Here is an 11,283-nt window from a genome sequence, read left to right on the forward strand (position 1 = left end):
GGATTATAATCTGGGAGACAGACTCTCAGAAGCTCTGAGAACCATTCTGCCTGTTAGAAGTGGAAGGCACAGTCATACACGTTTTTTTTTTTTCGGTACGCGGGCCTCTCACTGCCGTGGCCTCTCCCGTTGCGGAGCACAGGCTCCGGACGCACAGGCTCAGCGGCCATGGCTCACGGGCCCAGCCGCTCCGCGGCATGTGGGATCCTCCCGGACCGTGGCACGATCCCGCGTCCCCTGCATCGGCAGGCGGACTCTCAACCACTGCACCACCAGGGAAGCCCCATACACATTTTTGAGACAAAGGATTATACATCAAAATGACACTGACATTTAAAGTTCAACAAATATACATAATCCAGGTAACATGTACAGAGAGAGAAGCAAGTCACCATGACCCCTCACAGAATTGGGAAAGAATGCTCATCTTTTAAGAAGTTATATTACTAGCATCAGAAGAAAGGAAAAATAATTGAACTGTACAGTTGAGCAGGCATTCCCACCTTTGAGGAGGTCCGGTTAATGTACAAGGCAGACGCACATTAGGGAGGGAGGGAGGAGGCTGAAACAGAAAGAATTTTATGTGTAAATTTTCCTGTCCTGCCTTAAAATATAAATTTTATTTCATCATGCCATGGAGTGATTTACCAGCCAACATTTTTGTTTACCTAATACATCTATGATTTCTGACTTTTAGCCATTAACCAACAGTGGAAAGAGCACTGGAAATAACATCAAAAGTTAATCCTGAACACTGTCTGAAGGTGCTGATGAGGGAGAAGATTCTCATATTTTACATTAGTTTTCACTAAGTAATATTTAGGGAGGCAGTTTTTTTTTTTTTTTGCGGTACGCGGGCCTCTCACTGTTGAGGCCTCTCCCGTTGCGGAGCACAGGCTCCAGACGCACAGGCTCAGTGGCCATGGCTCACGGGCCCAGCCGCTCCGCGGCATGTGGGATCTTCCTGGACCGGGGCACGAACCCGTGTCCCCTGCATCGGCAGGCAGACTCTCAACCACTGCGCCACCAGGGAAGCCTCCTAGGGAGTCAATTTTTGAATTCAAATTGTGTTTAGAATCCTTCTCATACCAATTAAGAAAGCACACCATTGGACAGTCAGACTTTTGCTTTGTTTTTTGTTCTAAGATGCTTCTCAAATGAGTAATTTTGTCCATATCAAATTTCCTCAAAAGTGGCTACTAGGACTTCCCTGGTGGCGCAGTGGTTAAGAATCCGCCTGCCAATACAGGGGACATGGATTCTAACCCTGGTCCAGGAAGATCCCACATGCCGTGGAGCAGCTAAGCCCGTGCACCACAACTACTGAAGCCCACATGCTTAGAGCCCGTGCTCCCCAACAAGAGAAGCCACCGCAGTGAGAAGCCCATGCACCGAAAAGAAGAGTAGCCCCCCCTTGCTGCAACTAGAGAAAGCCCACGTGCAGCAACGAAGACCCAACGCAGCCACAAATAAATAAATAAATTTAAAAGTGGCTACTATAATTCCAAATTATAATCGCTGAAATTGAGCCAGTGAGAAAGATACACACAGGCATTAGCATCATAGTGAGAACACGTTCAGGGAGCAGGTGTTTCAGAGTTTTAGATGGATAAGACCCCGGAGAACTGGGTGTGTGTCCAGAGGTGTGTAACTTTTCCTCTTGGAACTTGTCAAAGGCCCGTCATCACCAATCAGAGTTTTCAGATGCGTGGAAGACAAAGCTCTCAGAGCACAAATTTTAAGGGCTGGACACTGTGGTGAGAGCAAGTGAAATCTTAAGCTTGGTCATATTGTCAGCAAGCTGAGTTTCCAAGCTCAGTGAGATGAGGTATGAGGTAACATTCCTGGGGGAAGCTGCCCGTGTGTGTACACGTTACTGAGTCCAAACTCATGGTGCTCGCCACAAGACAGGCCAGCTGACCGAGAAGGTGGTGGACTTGTGTCCCAAAGAACCATCTTCTCTGAATTAGAATTCAGGCCTCTTTTATGCAGGAAGGGGAGGGAGTAAAGTCCTGGTTCCTGTCAAGACTCTGGAGGGGATGTGTTAATTTCTCCCTTCCTGCAGTCATTCACAGGTGGGCCTGGTCGGGATGTTTGCTGTGAGCTAAACAGGTATTTTTGCTTAATGCTGGTTACCTAGGAGGCAGGGTTCCCAGAGATGGGCCATTATGTATAATTTAAGCTTATAGGCAACATCCCTTTAGTGATTAACTTGTAATAGAATACAAAGGTTCTTCCCTATCACAGACAGAGATGGGAGTGCTGGGGAAAGAAGTGGGAGACTCAGGCCTAGACAAGTAGTAGGAGGGGACAAGTAGAGTCAGGGAAGGAGGAGACAGAGGGCTTTTCCCTCACCTTAGCAATGGCCTCATGCAAAGGACAGGCTCACAGCAGTCTCTGGGAAGAGTCAAGGCCACAAATGCCCAGGGGAGAAAGTTATCGGTGGCAGGCTGCTGGATGGAGAACACCTTGGGGCATAGAGGAGACTCAGCAGTGCTTCTGGACTGCCCTCCTTCAGGTGGGTCGCACCAGGCAGATGAGAAGAGGGGAAAAGCCTAATGGGATGACCTGGGGCCAGTCTAAGAGGTCTGCCATTCCATCTCCATCAGCGTGATGGGCCGGCACCCTGTAACACTTGGCAGCTGCTGGGTCCACAGTGTGGGGCAGCCCCAGGTCAGAGGCAGCTTGGTGAAGATTCAAGGTGGTCCTGGGCTGGGGCAGAATCTCAGTTAGCAGATGGTAAAATGGGGAATGGGTCTAATTCTCAGGGAGCTGAGGCCATGAAGAGGTTGTGGGTCCAAGGCTGAGCCAAACCCAGGGAGTGGCTCTGTGAAAAATCCCTAACTGAAGAACCCCTGGCATCCACTATGCTAAGAAGAAACTAACCTTGCCAGAGGAGGGCATCCTCCCTTGTCTGTAAGTTTATGTCCTGGAAAAAACAGACACTGCTTGTGGAGACACACCATGGGACTGGCAAAAGTCAGGAACTATGGGAAGGGGAAGGGTGGGTGTCAGGGACACCTCTAGGTTGGGGATATCAGACACTATGACAGAGGGGACTGGAGCAGGAGTGAGGTGTGTTTGTGGCTGTGCCGGAGAGATCTGAGGTCACCAGGTGGAATCAAGGCTGGGATAGGGTGGGAAACGCTTTACACAATAAAGATTGGGTTGCTAGGAGCCCCTGGTCTTCTACTGCTCCTTCTCCTCTCTGAAGCTCCCTCCACAGACTTCTTCCCCCAGCACCTCCTGACAGGTGAGCTTCAAACCCTTCATACCTTTATAGTCCCCTAGCTCCTGGCCAGCCCCTACCTGTTCAACCCACCGAGCCCTGGCTAGCAGCCACCCTGGCTCTGGGAATCCCTGCAGGATGTGCTGACTTCCCCATGGCCTTGTGGACCATCAGGGGAAGGTGGGGGAAACCCTCTCTGCCTGAGGGCAAATTGGAGCTTCATGTAGGATGCAGGTGTCAGGACCTTGAAAGCACGTTGACTTGGTTGATGTTCTAGGTAGTGTAACTTGATGTTCGTTGACTTGGTTGATGTTCTAGGTAGTGTAACTTGATGTTTCTCAGGACCTTGAAAGCTTGTTGACTTGGTTGATGTTCTAGGTAGTGTAAGTTGATGTTTCTCAGGACCTGGAAAGCTCGTTGACTTGGTTGATGTTCTACGTAGTGTAACTTGATGTTTGTCAGGGGTGACAGTCACTGTCCACTTTCAAGAAGGTGAAGCAATTATCAAGCTTGACAGAAGGAAAGTAGGAAGAGTCTCCGGACTGGCTAATAGGCCCACACCAAAGGCATGCTTACCCTGAGCTCAGGAAGAGTCAGCTTTGTAGCCTCTCTCTTGCACTGTTCCTGGAAAAGTGTTCTCATGGTGTATGAGTTTGTTGCTGCAGTAATAAATGACCACAAATTTAGCTGCTTGGAACAAGAGCCATTTACCATCTCACAGAGCCTGAGTCTGGCAAGTGTGGCTTGGTACGCCACTTAGGGTCTCACAAGACCACCATCAAGGTTTTGTCCACCCTGGGCTCTTACCTGGACGCTCTGAGGAAAATCCACTTCTAGGCTCATTCATTTTGTTGATAGAATTGATTTCCTTCTCATGGTCTTCACTTGGTCCCTGCTATCATCAAGCCAGCAATGGTGGGAAAGTCCTTCTCATACTTAATCTGTCTTCCACTTCTCCTTCTGCTCCATTTCTCTGATCCCAGCCAGAGAAATCTCTCTACTTTTCAGAGCCCAAGTGATTAGATTGGGGCACCCAATCTATCTAAGGTGATACAGGATAATATCTCCCTAGTTTTAGGTCCATAATTTTAACTACATCTGCAAAATCCCTTTGGCCATGTAATAAGACATATTTACAGGTTCTGAGGATTAGGGCAAGGACATCTTTGGGGAACAATTCCACAGACTACACATGGTCACGTTTTTGTAAAATTTGTAAGAGTGATTTTTTTCTCTTCATTTGTAGAGCCTCCAACATTCTCCATTCTCCTCTTAATCTCAGACAGTGTTTTTGAGGCTACAGTTTATTAATCATTGCTGCTTCCCTCGTAAAATGAGTTTAAGGAATGGCAAAGAGCATTTTTTAAAGGAATATAGGAAAACTCAATTGCATAGAAAAATATCAGAGATCACTGCACACAACCACTCACATTCCATGAAATTGTTACCATTCGTCCATACACACGTGCGCATTCACCCCCCCACCCCCCACACACATATCCGAACTAGATCAAGATGTAAAGAATACTTTTTAGTATGCTTGGTTAAAATTTTTAAATTTGGAAAGATAATTAAGAAAAGACCCTAGGGACTTCCCCTGCGGTTCAGTAGTTAGGACTCCCTGCTTTCACTGCGGTGGCCTGGGTTCAATCCCTGGTTGGGGAACTAAGATCCCACAAGCCCACGTGGCACTGCCATTAAAAAAAGAAAAAAAAAAAAGAAGAAGAAGAAGAAGAAGAAGACCCTCGAATTCATCGGAGCCTCCAGGTAGGCCTGCTTTTGGTCCTGGGAAGATTTCTGGAGCATCTGGGACGACAGAAGCCTAGCACAGTTTGTTTACAGAAGCCCGGGGCTGGCGGCTCCCTTTGATGCTGGTTGTGTAGGTGGAGCCCTCCCTCAGTATGGACGGCTGAAGACCCTCCTGTGTTGTCTCCATTTTCTCCTTTGCAGCGATGTCAAAGAGTTCGGACAGGGGAAGAAGCCTCTAGATTTTTCTGGGTAAATGAGATAACTAGAGAAATCACCTACCCCCCGCTGAGGGCAGACACACCCGCAGATTCTCCAGCTCCGGTAGAGAAGCCAGGAGAGAGACCCAGATCTCAGCGCGGGAGCGTGCAGGGGGGTCCTCCCCGGCGCCCAGGGCTCAGCCAGCACACGCGCAGAAGGCCGCGCCTCCACCCCGTCCTAGGGCTTGACTGGAAGAGACTGGCTCCCGAAACTCCGTCCCACCTACACCAACCCATCTCCCGGCCAAAGCTGGAGCCCGGAGCCCCACACTGTTCTCAGCAATTCCTGTCACCATCTCACCGCCAGGAGGCGCTCCGCTGCCATTCGGCCCACTTGGGCTAGCGCCTCTGCCACAAGCCTCTACCTTTCCTCCCAGCCGTTCTGCGCCCCACCTGCACCTTCACCTGCAAGCTGAAAAATGTCCTTACTGGGGATAACCGATTTTCCTTTTGAGCCTGAGAGAATGTGCCGGGGCACGCCCTCTGAGCATCTTTCTGAGCCATTGTCCCCTGCCACCCGTACGCCTTCATACCCTGCAAGGACCATTCCGCCTCCCCTGGAAGCACTCAGGACCCTCTGTGGAATTCTTATAGGAATGTGCCCAATGTTTTCAAACACCATATAAATTTAATTTAGATTTTGACACATAATGTTTTCTAGAACTTCCTTTACCTCTTGAGACATCTTGGTGTTTTTAGCTCTTTGGGGTTCAAGAATCCAATTCTAATGTTGGCAGCAGAGTAATAGTTCCCAGCCAGAGCCAGAAGGATCCCCCACTTGGTTGAGATAGGAACAAGCCAGGATGAGTGGGACTCGAAGGCCTGGTGTCCCTGGGCACAACCTGGGGCCACCTGGGCTTGGGGGCAGCATTGAGGGCCAGCCTGGGCCCTGATCAGAAAGGAGCTAGAGCTGGGGCTGGAGGGACAGCCTGAGGCCAGGGGGCCTTTGGGCAGAGAGCCCCAGCCCCAGCCCAGCTCTGTGCCTTCCCTGGTGGAATAGCCTCTGGGTGATGCTCTGGGGGGCCAATGAGCAGCCGCTCGGCCCTCCAGGAGTGGAGTGACTGCTGCCTACTGATGCAGCCATGCTGGGCAGGAAGTGGTAAGTGGAGGCTCTGAAACACACTGTCCCAGCCTGAGGACCCCCGGAAACGTCAGTTCTCTGGGCTGGAGATTAAAGGCCTGGGGTCCAGCATTGAGTCTCTGGCTAATGACCCTCTGACGCAGCCAGGACCCCTCCTCTCTTGGCCTCAGTTTCCCTCCCTGCATGACGTGCGGGTGAGAAGCCTGTCTGCCCTTCTGCTCAACTGCACAGTCTGTGACTGTGTTCCTAGGAACCAGGACTGGGTGAGGCCCCGGGGACACAGGGGACCTGGAGGTCAGGCCTGGGCTGGGGTCAGCTGATGCCAAGGGCATGACTGCTTCTGAGAGTGGCAGGGGCCATTAGCTCCACAGGGTGGGTGGTGGGAGGACCAGAGTACACTCTCCGGGCTCCCTGCTGGTTGGCCTTGACAAAGACCTCGTTGTCATGGCTGGGGGTGCTGGCCTCTCAGGCAGAGCTGTTGGGGCCAGGCCCCCAGCCCTGACCTTGCAGGGGCTCTTAGCCTCACTCCCATCCAGCCCCCAAGAGTCCCAACAAGTGTCTCAGAGAGGCCCAGAGAGGTTCAAGCTCAGCCTGGGGCAGGGACCAGGGCTCAGTCTACACCAGCAGAGTCCCCAGGGTAACAGTGACTGTTATAAATCCCATGGACAAAACCGTCCAAGCCCTTCTGGGACAGCATGGCTTGGTCCTCTACTTCATGACCTCTCAGGGCCACTTCCGCTGACAGTGTATATGTGAAAAAATCTTGGCAGGAGTTTCCTGTCAAGTTTGGCCTGATTGTCCACGGGGTCTCTAATCTGGAAAGCCAGCCAGCAGTGGGTATAACCCTCACCTCCAACCCTCTCCAAGCAAGTGGATAACAACAAAGGCCCTGCAGTTAGCAAAACCTCCAAGGCTGGAGGTACTGCTGAATCAGGTGTGCATGTCCTACTTCCTCAGTGGCCTCCTGGCTCTATTTTAGAGAGCTCTCTTAGCAATACTGACTCCATTTTTATTTTCCTTTCACAACCTGGAGATAGCATCCGATTTCACAGGCCAAGGGTTCAGTCCTACAAGACTGCCCACCCTGTCCCCCACTTCAGACACCAGTTGCAGGGCCAGGTTGTCACCTGTGCGTCTGACCCACTATAGATCAGAGGTTCCCACAACTGCTTCCTCAGGTTTGATTAACTTGGTAGAACAGCTCACAGAACTCAGAGAAACATTTTACTTCCTAGATCACCAATTTACTCTAAAGGGATAAAACTCAGAAACAGCCAGATGGAAGAGATGCCTAGGGCAGGGAACGTGGGAAGGGGCACAGAGCTTCCAACCCTCTCTGAGAGCCCCACTCTCCCAGTACCTCCACGTGTTCACTAACCCTGTCTATTGGAGGGTTTTATGGAGGTTTCATTACCTCACAATGGTTAAATCATTGGCCAATGGCAATTGATTCAACCTGTGGCCACTTTCTCCTCCTTGGAGGTCAGGGGGTGGGACTGAAAGGTGCTACCCTCTAATCTCATGATTGGTTTCCTGGGCAACCAACCCCCACCCGCAGGTGTTTGCAACAGTCACCTCATTAACGTAACAAAAGACACCTTTACATTCTCAGCACTCAAAAAATTCCAAGGGTTTTAGAAGCTCGATGCAGGGAGTGGGGACAGGGATGAAGACCAACAATATATCTCTTATTATAAATCACCATATCGCACTGACCGAGCAGGACCCCTTATTCCCCTTGTGTGCTAATGTTTTCATGCAGCCATCAGCCCACCCTGGGAGACCCCGAGCACCTACGGCCCCTTCACTGGGTGAACCTTCCAATGTTATGCCAAGCCTGGTGCCTGCCCAGAGAAGGCCTTGGGAAACACTCCACAAAGGATCTCAAGACCCCCAAGACTGCAGGACTCCCTTCCTCAGAGTGCTCATGATCACGTAAAGTACCTGTTCCCCTGCGGCTGGGCCCCCTTGGCATCCTGATCTTACCTGTTCCAGGTCACTGTGGGCTGCAGGATGCCTTTGCTGATGGGCTGACCTGGAGCCAGGAGCTCCTGGGGCCTGCACATCCCCGCTTATGACCTGCATGGACGGGGGTCCTGAATGGGGAGGGGGCTGTGAACCTAGGTTGCTCCGACACTGGCCGCATGAACATGGGCGAGCGGCCCATGAGCCCACCCCCCGCCCCACCCCAGGTGCTGGAAAACAGGGCTGTCTCTGTGCCCCCAGCGGGTCGTCGCTGAGCCTCTGAGTTACTCTGGTGGTCTGTGTTGCTTCCCAAGTGATAGAATCACCACGTCCTGATTCTGGTGAGTTCTCTGATGGTCAGGAAGTTCTTCCTCCTGTCTAGCCACTGCCTACCTTGCTTTGACTTAAGCCAATCCAAAGGTACCTGGTTAACTGTCCAGGATGATAGGCCGGTGCGTGAGGAACATGCAAACCTCAGGCTATCAGGGGGAAAATGGCCCCAAGGACAGCCAAGTTCTCTGCTGCCCCCTTGTAGAGTTCACCTCTCCCCAGGGAAGCAGTTTTGGTCAGAGCAGAGGGATCCGGCCATCCCAGGTGGTGGCCAGGGACAGAGGGTAGGCCTGAACGGCTGGCCCTGCAGATGGGCAGTGGGGAGGGTCCTGGGCTGGGAGATGCTGGATGGCTTCAGCTGGCTCTCTGTGCAATGATCCCTTGGCCCTGGGTTCCAGGGTCACGTGCAGCACAAACGACCCCGGCTTGGCCCAGTCCCCCATCGCACTTTTGGTGTGTGTGTTGCTGGTCAAGTGCACAGGGTCCTCTGTGCGGTCTCCCTGAACTTGTCGTCAGGCGTGTTTCAGAGCCAGCTTTGCCCGCTATCATGCAGTGACACGTGCTGAACCTTCCTGCCCAGGGCTGTGGCTGGGCAGAGCATAGAGGGTTTGTGCTCTGTTTGTTTGTTTTGGCCACACCACTCGGCTTATGGGGTTTTAGTTCCCTGACCAGGGATCGAAACTGGGCCTTCGGCAGTGAGACCGCGGAACCCTAACCACTGGACCGCCAGAGGGCTCGTGCTCTGGAGCCAGCGGGCCTGGGTTTGAGGACCGGCCTCTCCACTTCAGGGCATGTTGAACCTCACCTAGAGGATGGGGTGGGCCTTGCCCTGCCCCCGCTCGGGAGGCTTTAGCAAAGACTTCAGCTGGGGTCTCGCTCCAACAGCTTTCTGTGCTGAGACCACTGGCCCACTCCCTCCCTCTACCTCCTGGAGGCTCCTTTCAGGCTTGCCCTCCAATCCCCGTGCCTCTCCTGCTGGCTGAGAGCTGAGTGGGTGGGTCCTGCCCTGACCCCCGTGGATGGGGGCATCCTCCGTGCTACCCGCCACTGCATGCTCTGGGGAGACTGCTGGGTGGGGACAGCTCCCACCTGTGCCATCTCCTGTTCCAGGCCACACGGTGGAGGGGCTATCGCACCTTCCTGGTCTCATCTCGGACTTGGCTCGGTGAGACAAGGCGGGAAGTGAGACCCAGCCCGGGATGGGCCATGGGTGCTGCGTGGGTCCCAGAGTGGGGGACGAGGGGCTGGCCAAATGGGCTGCACCCTGAGCCATGTGGAGCTGGACATCACCCTTGTGGGTCATGCGCTGGTTCTGTCTGGGATGCACCTGATCTTGGAGAGATAGCAGTGAGTGGTGGCTTGAAGCAAGATCTTAGTTCTCTGCCCAGGAACTGGACCTGGGTAGCATGGATGAAAACCAGGAATCCCAGCCGTTAGTCCACCAGGGGCTAGAGGCTGGAAGCTAAATTCCCCTGGCCCTTGCCTCCATTGAAAAATGCATTTCTCAAGAAGGCAAAAACTGTAAAAACAGGTACAAAGTTTATTATTAGAGACACAGCACAAGTGGGAAAGCACACAGTTTGTTTATCTAAGACAGAAGCAAGGCAGAAATACACACCGGGAGAGAAAGGGTGTGGGTGTCTCCGCTAATGAGGGGGAACACGGGAAAGAGGTGGTTAAGTCATTTGTATAGGGCAGTTCTTCCACTCTTTGTTTATCTTTGGCCCATTATTTGGTTTCTTTTTCCACTCCTGACCTGCCCTAGGACCCTCCCCGACATGGATTCCAGCCCAGAGGCCTATGGGGGGCCTTGGCATCACCTATTATGGCGTGGTGCCCCCTCCTTTTTGACCCCCAAGGAGGCTTTCTGCTCATGTGCAGTGTCTCCCTTGTCCCAAGGATGGGAAACGTGTGACCTCTTTATTTTTTACTCAAATAGGGTTTAGCCCCTCTCTGTCCCCTCCATGACTGTTATCTTAAAGTGTCCTCAGGAGACAAAGTCCAGCTACTTACCCTGTTGCTGTTATTTCTATCTTGTACTGCAAACAGGAGGCTGGTTGTAAATATCTAGCCTAGAGCCCACCTGCCTCCTTCCTCAAGAAATGTAAACAGGAGGCCAGTGGTAAATGCCCAGCCTGGAGCCCACAACCGGTGGGAAGCAACCAGAGCAGGGTTCTCCAGGGCACTCCCAGGTCCTAAAATCCCCCATGAGCCCGCTCTTGGCCTGCCTTGGCTTCACAGCGCCTTACTTGATTCAGAAGCCCTGTGTTCCTCTCCTGCCGGTTTATACCCAGGCAGGTTCACATTGCAGGACCTAACTGTGTAGACAACAGGACCACAGCAGCTCTTCCTTCCAGAACACATTCAGGCTTCCCCCACCTGAGAAATGTCACAGAGGCTGTGAGTTTGTTTTTTTTTTTTTGTGGTACGCGGGCCTCTCCCTGTTGTGGCCTCTCCCGTTGCGGAGCACAGGCTCCGGACGCGCAGGCTCAGCGACCATGGCTCACGGGCCCAGCCGCTCCACGGCATGTGGGATCCTCCCGGACCGGGGCACGAACCCGTGTCCCCTGCATCAGCAGGAGGACTCTCAACCACTGCGCCACCAGGGAAGCCCGAGCCTGTGAGCTTTATGTCCTTTGAGGAAGAGGTGGGCTGCTGAGGCCGAGCCAGCC

Source organism: Neophocaena asiaeorientalis, unplaced genomic scaffold (genome assembly GCF_003031525.2).
Source record: "Neophocaena asiaeorientalis asiaeorientalis breed wild unplaced genomic scaffold, Neophocaena_asiaeorientalis_V1.1 scaffold265, whole genome shotgun sequence".
NCBI classification, from domain to species: Eukaryota; Metazoa; Chordata; class Mammalia; order Artiodactyla; family Phocoenidae; genus Neophocaena; species Neophocaena asiaeorientalis.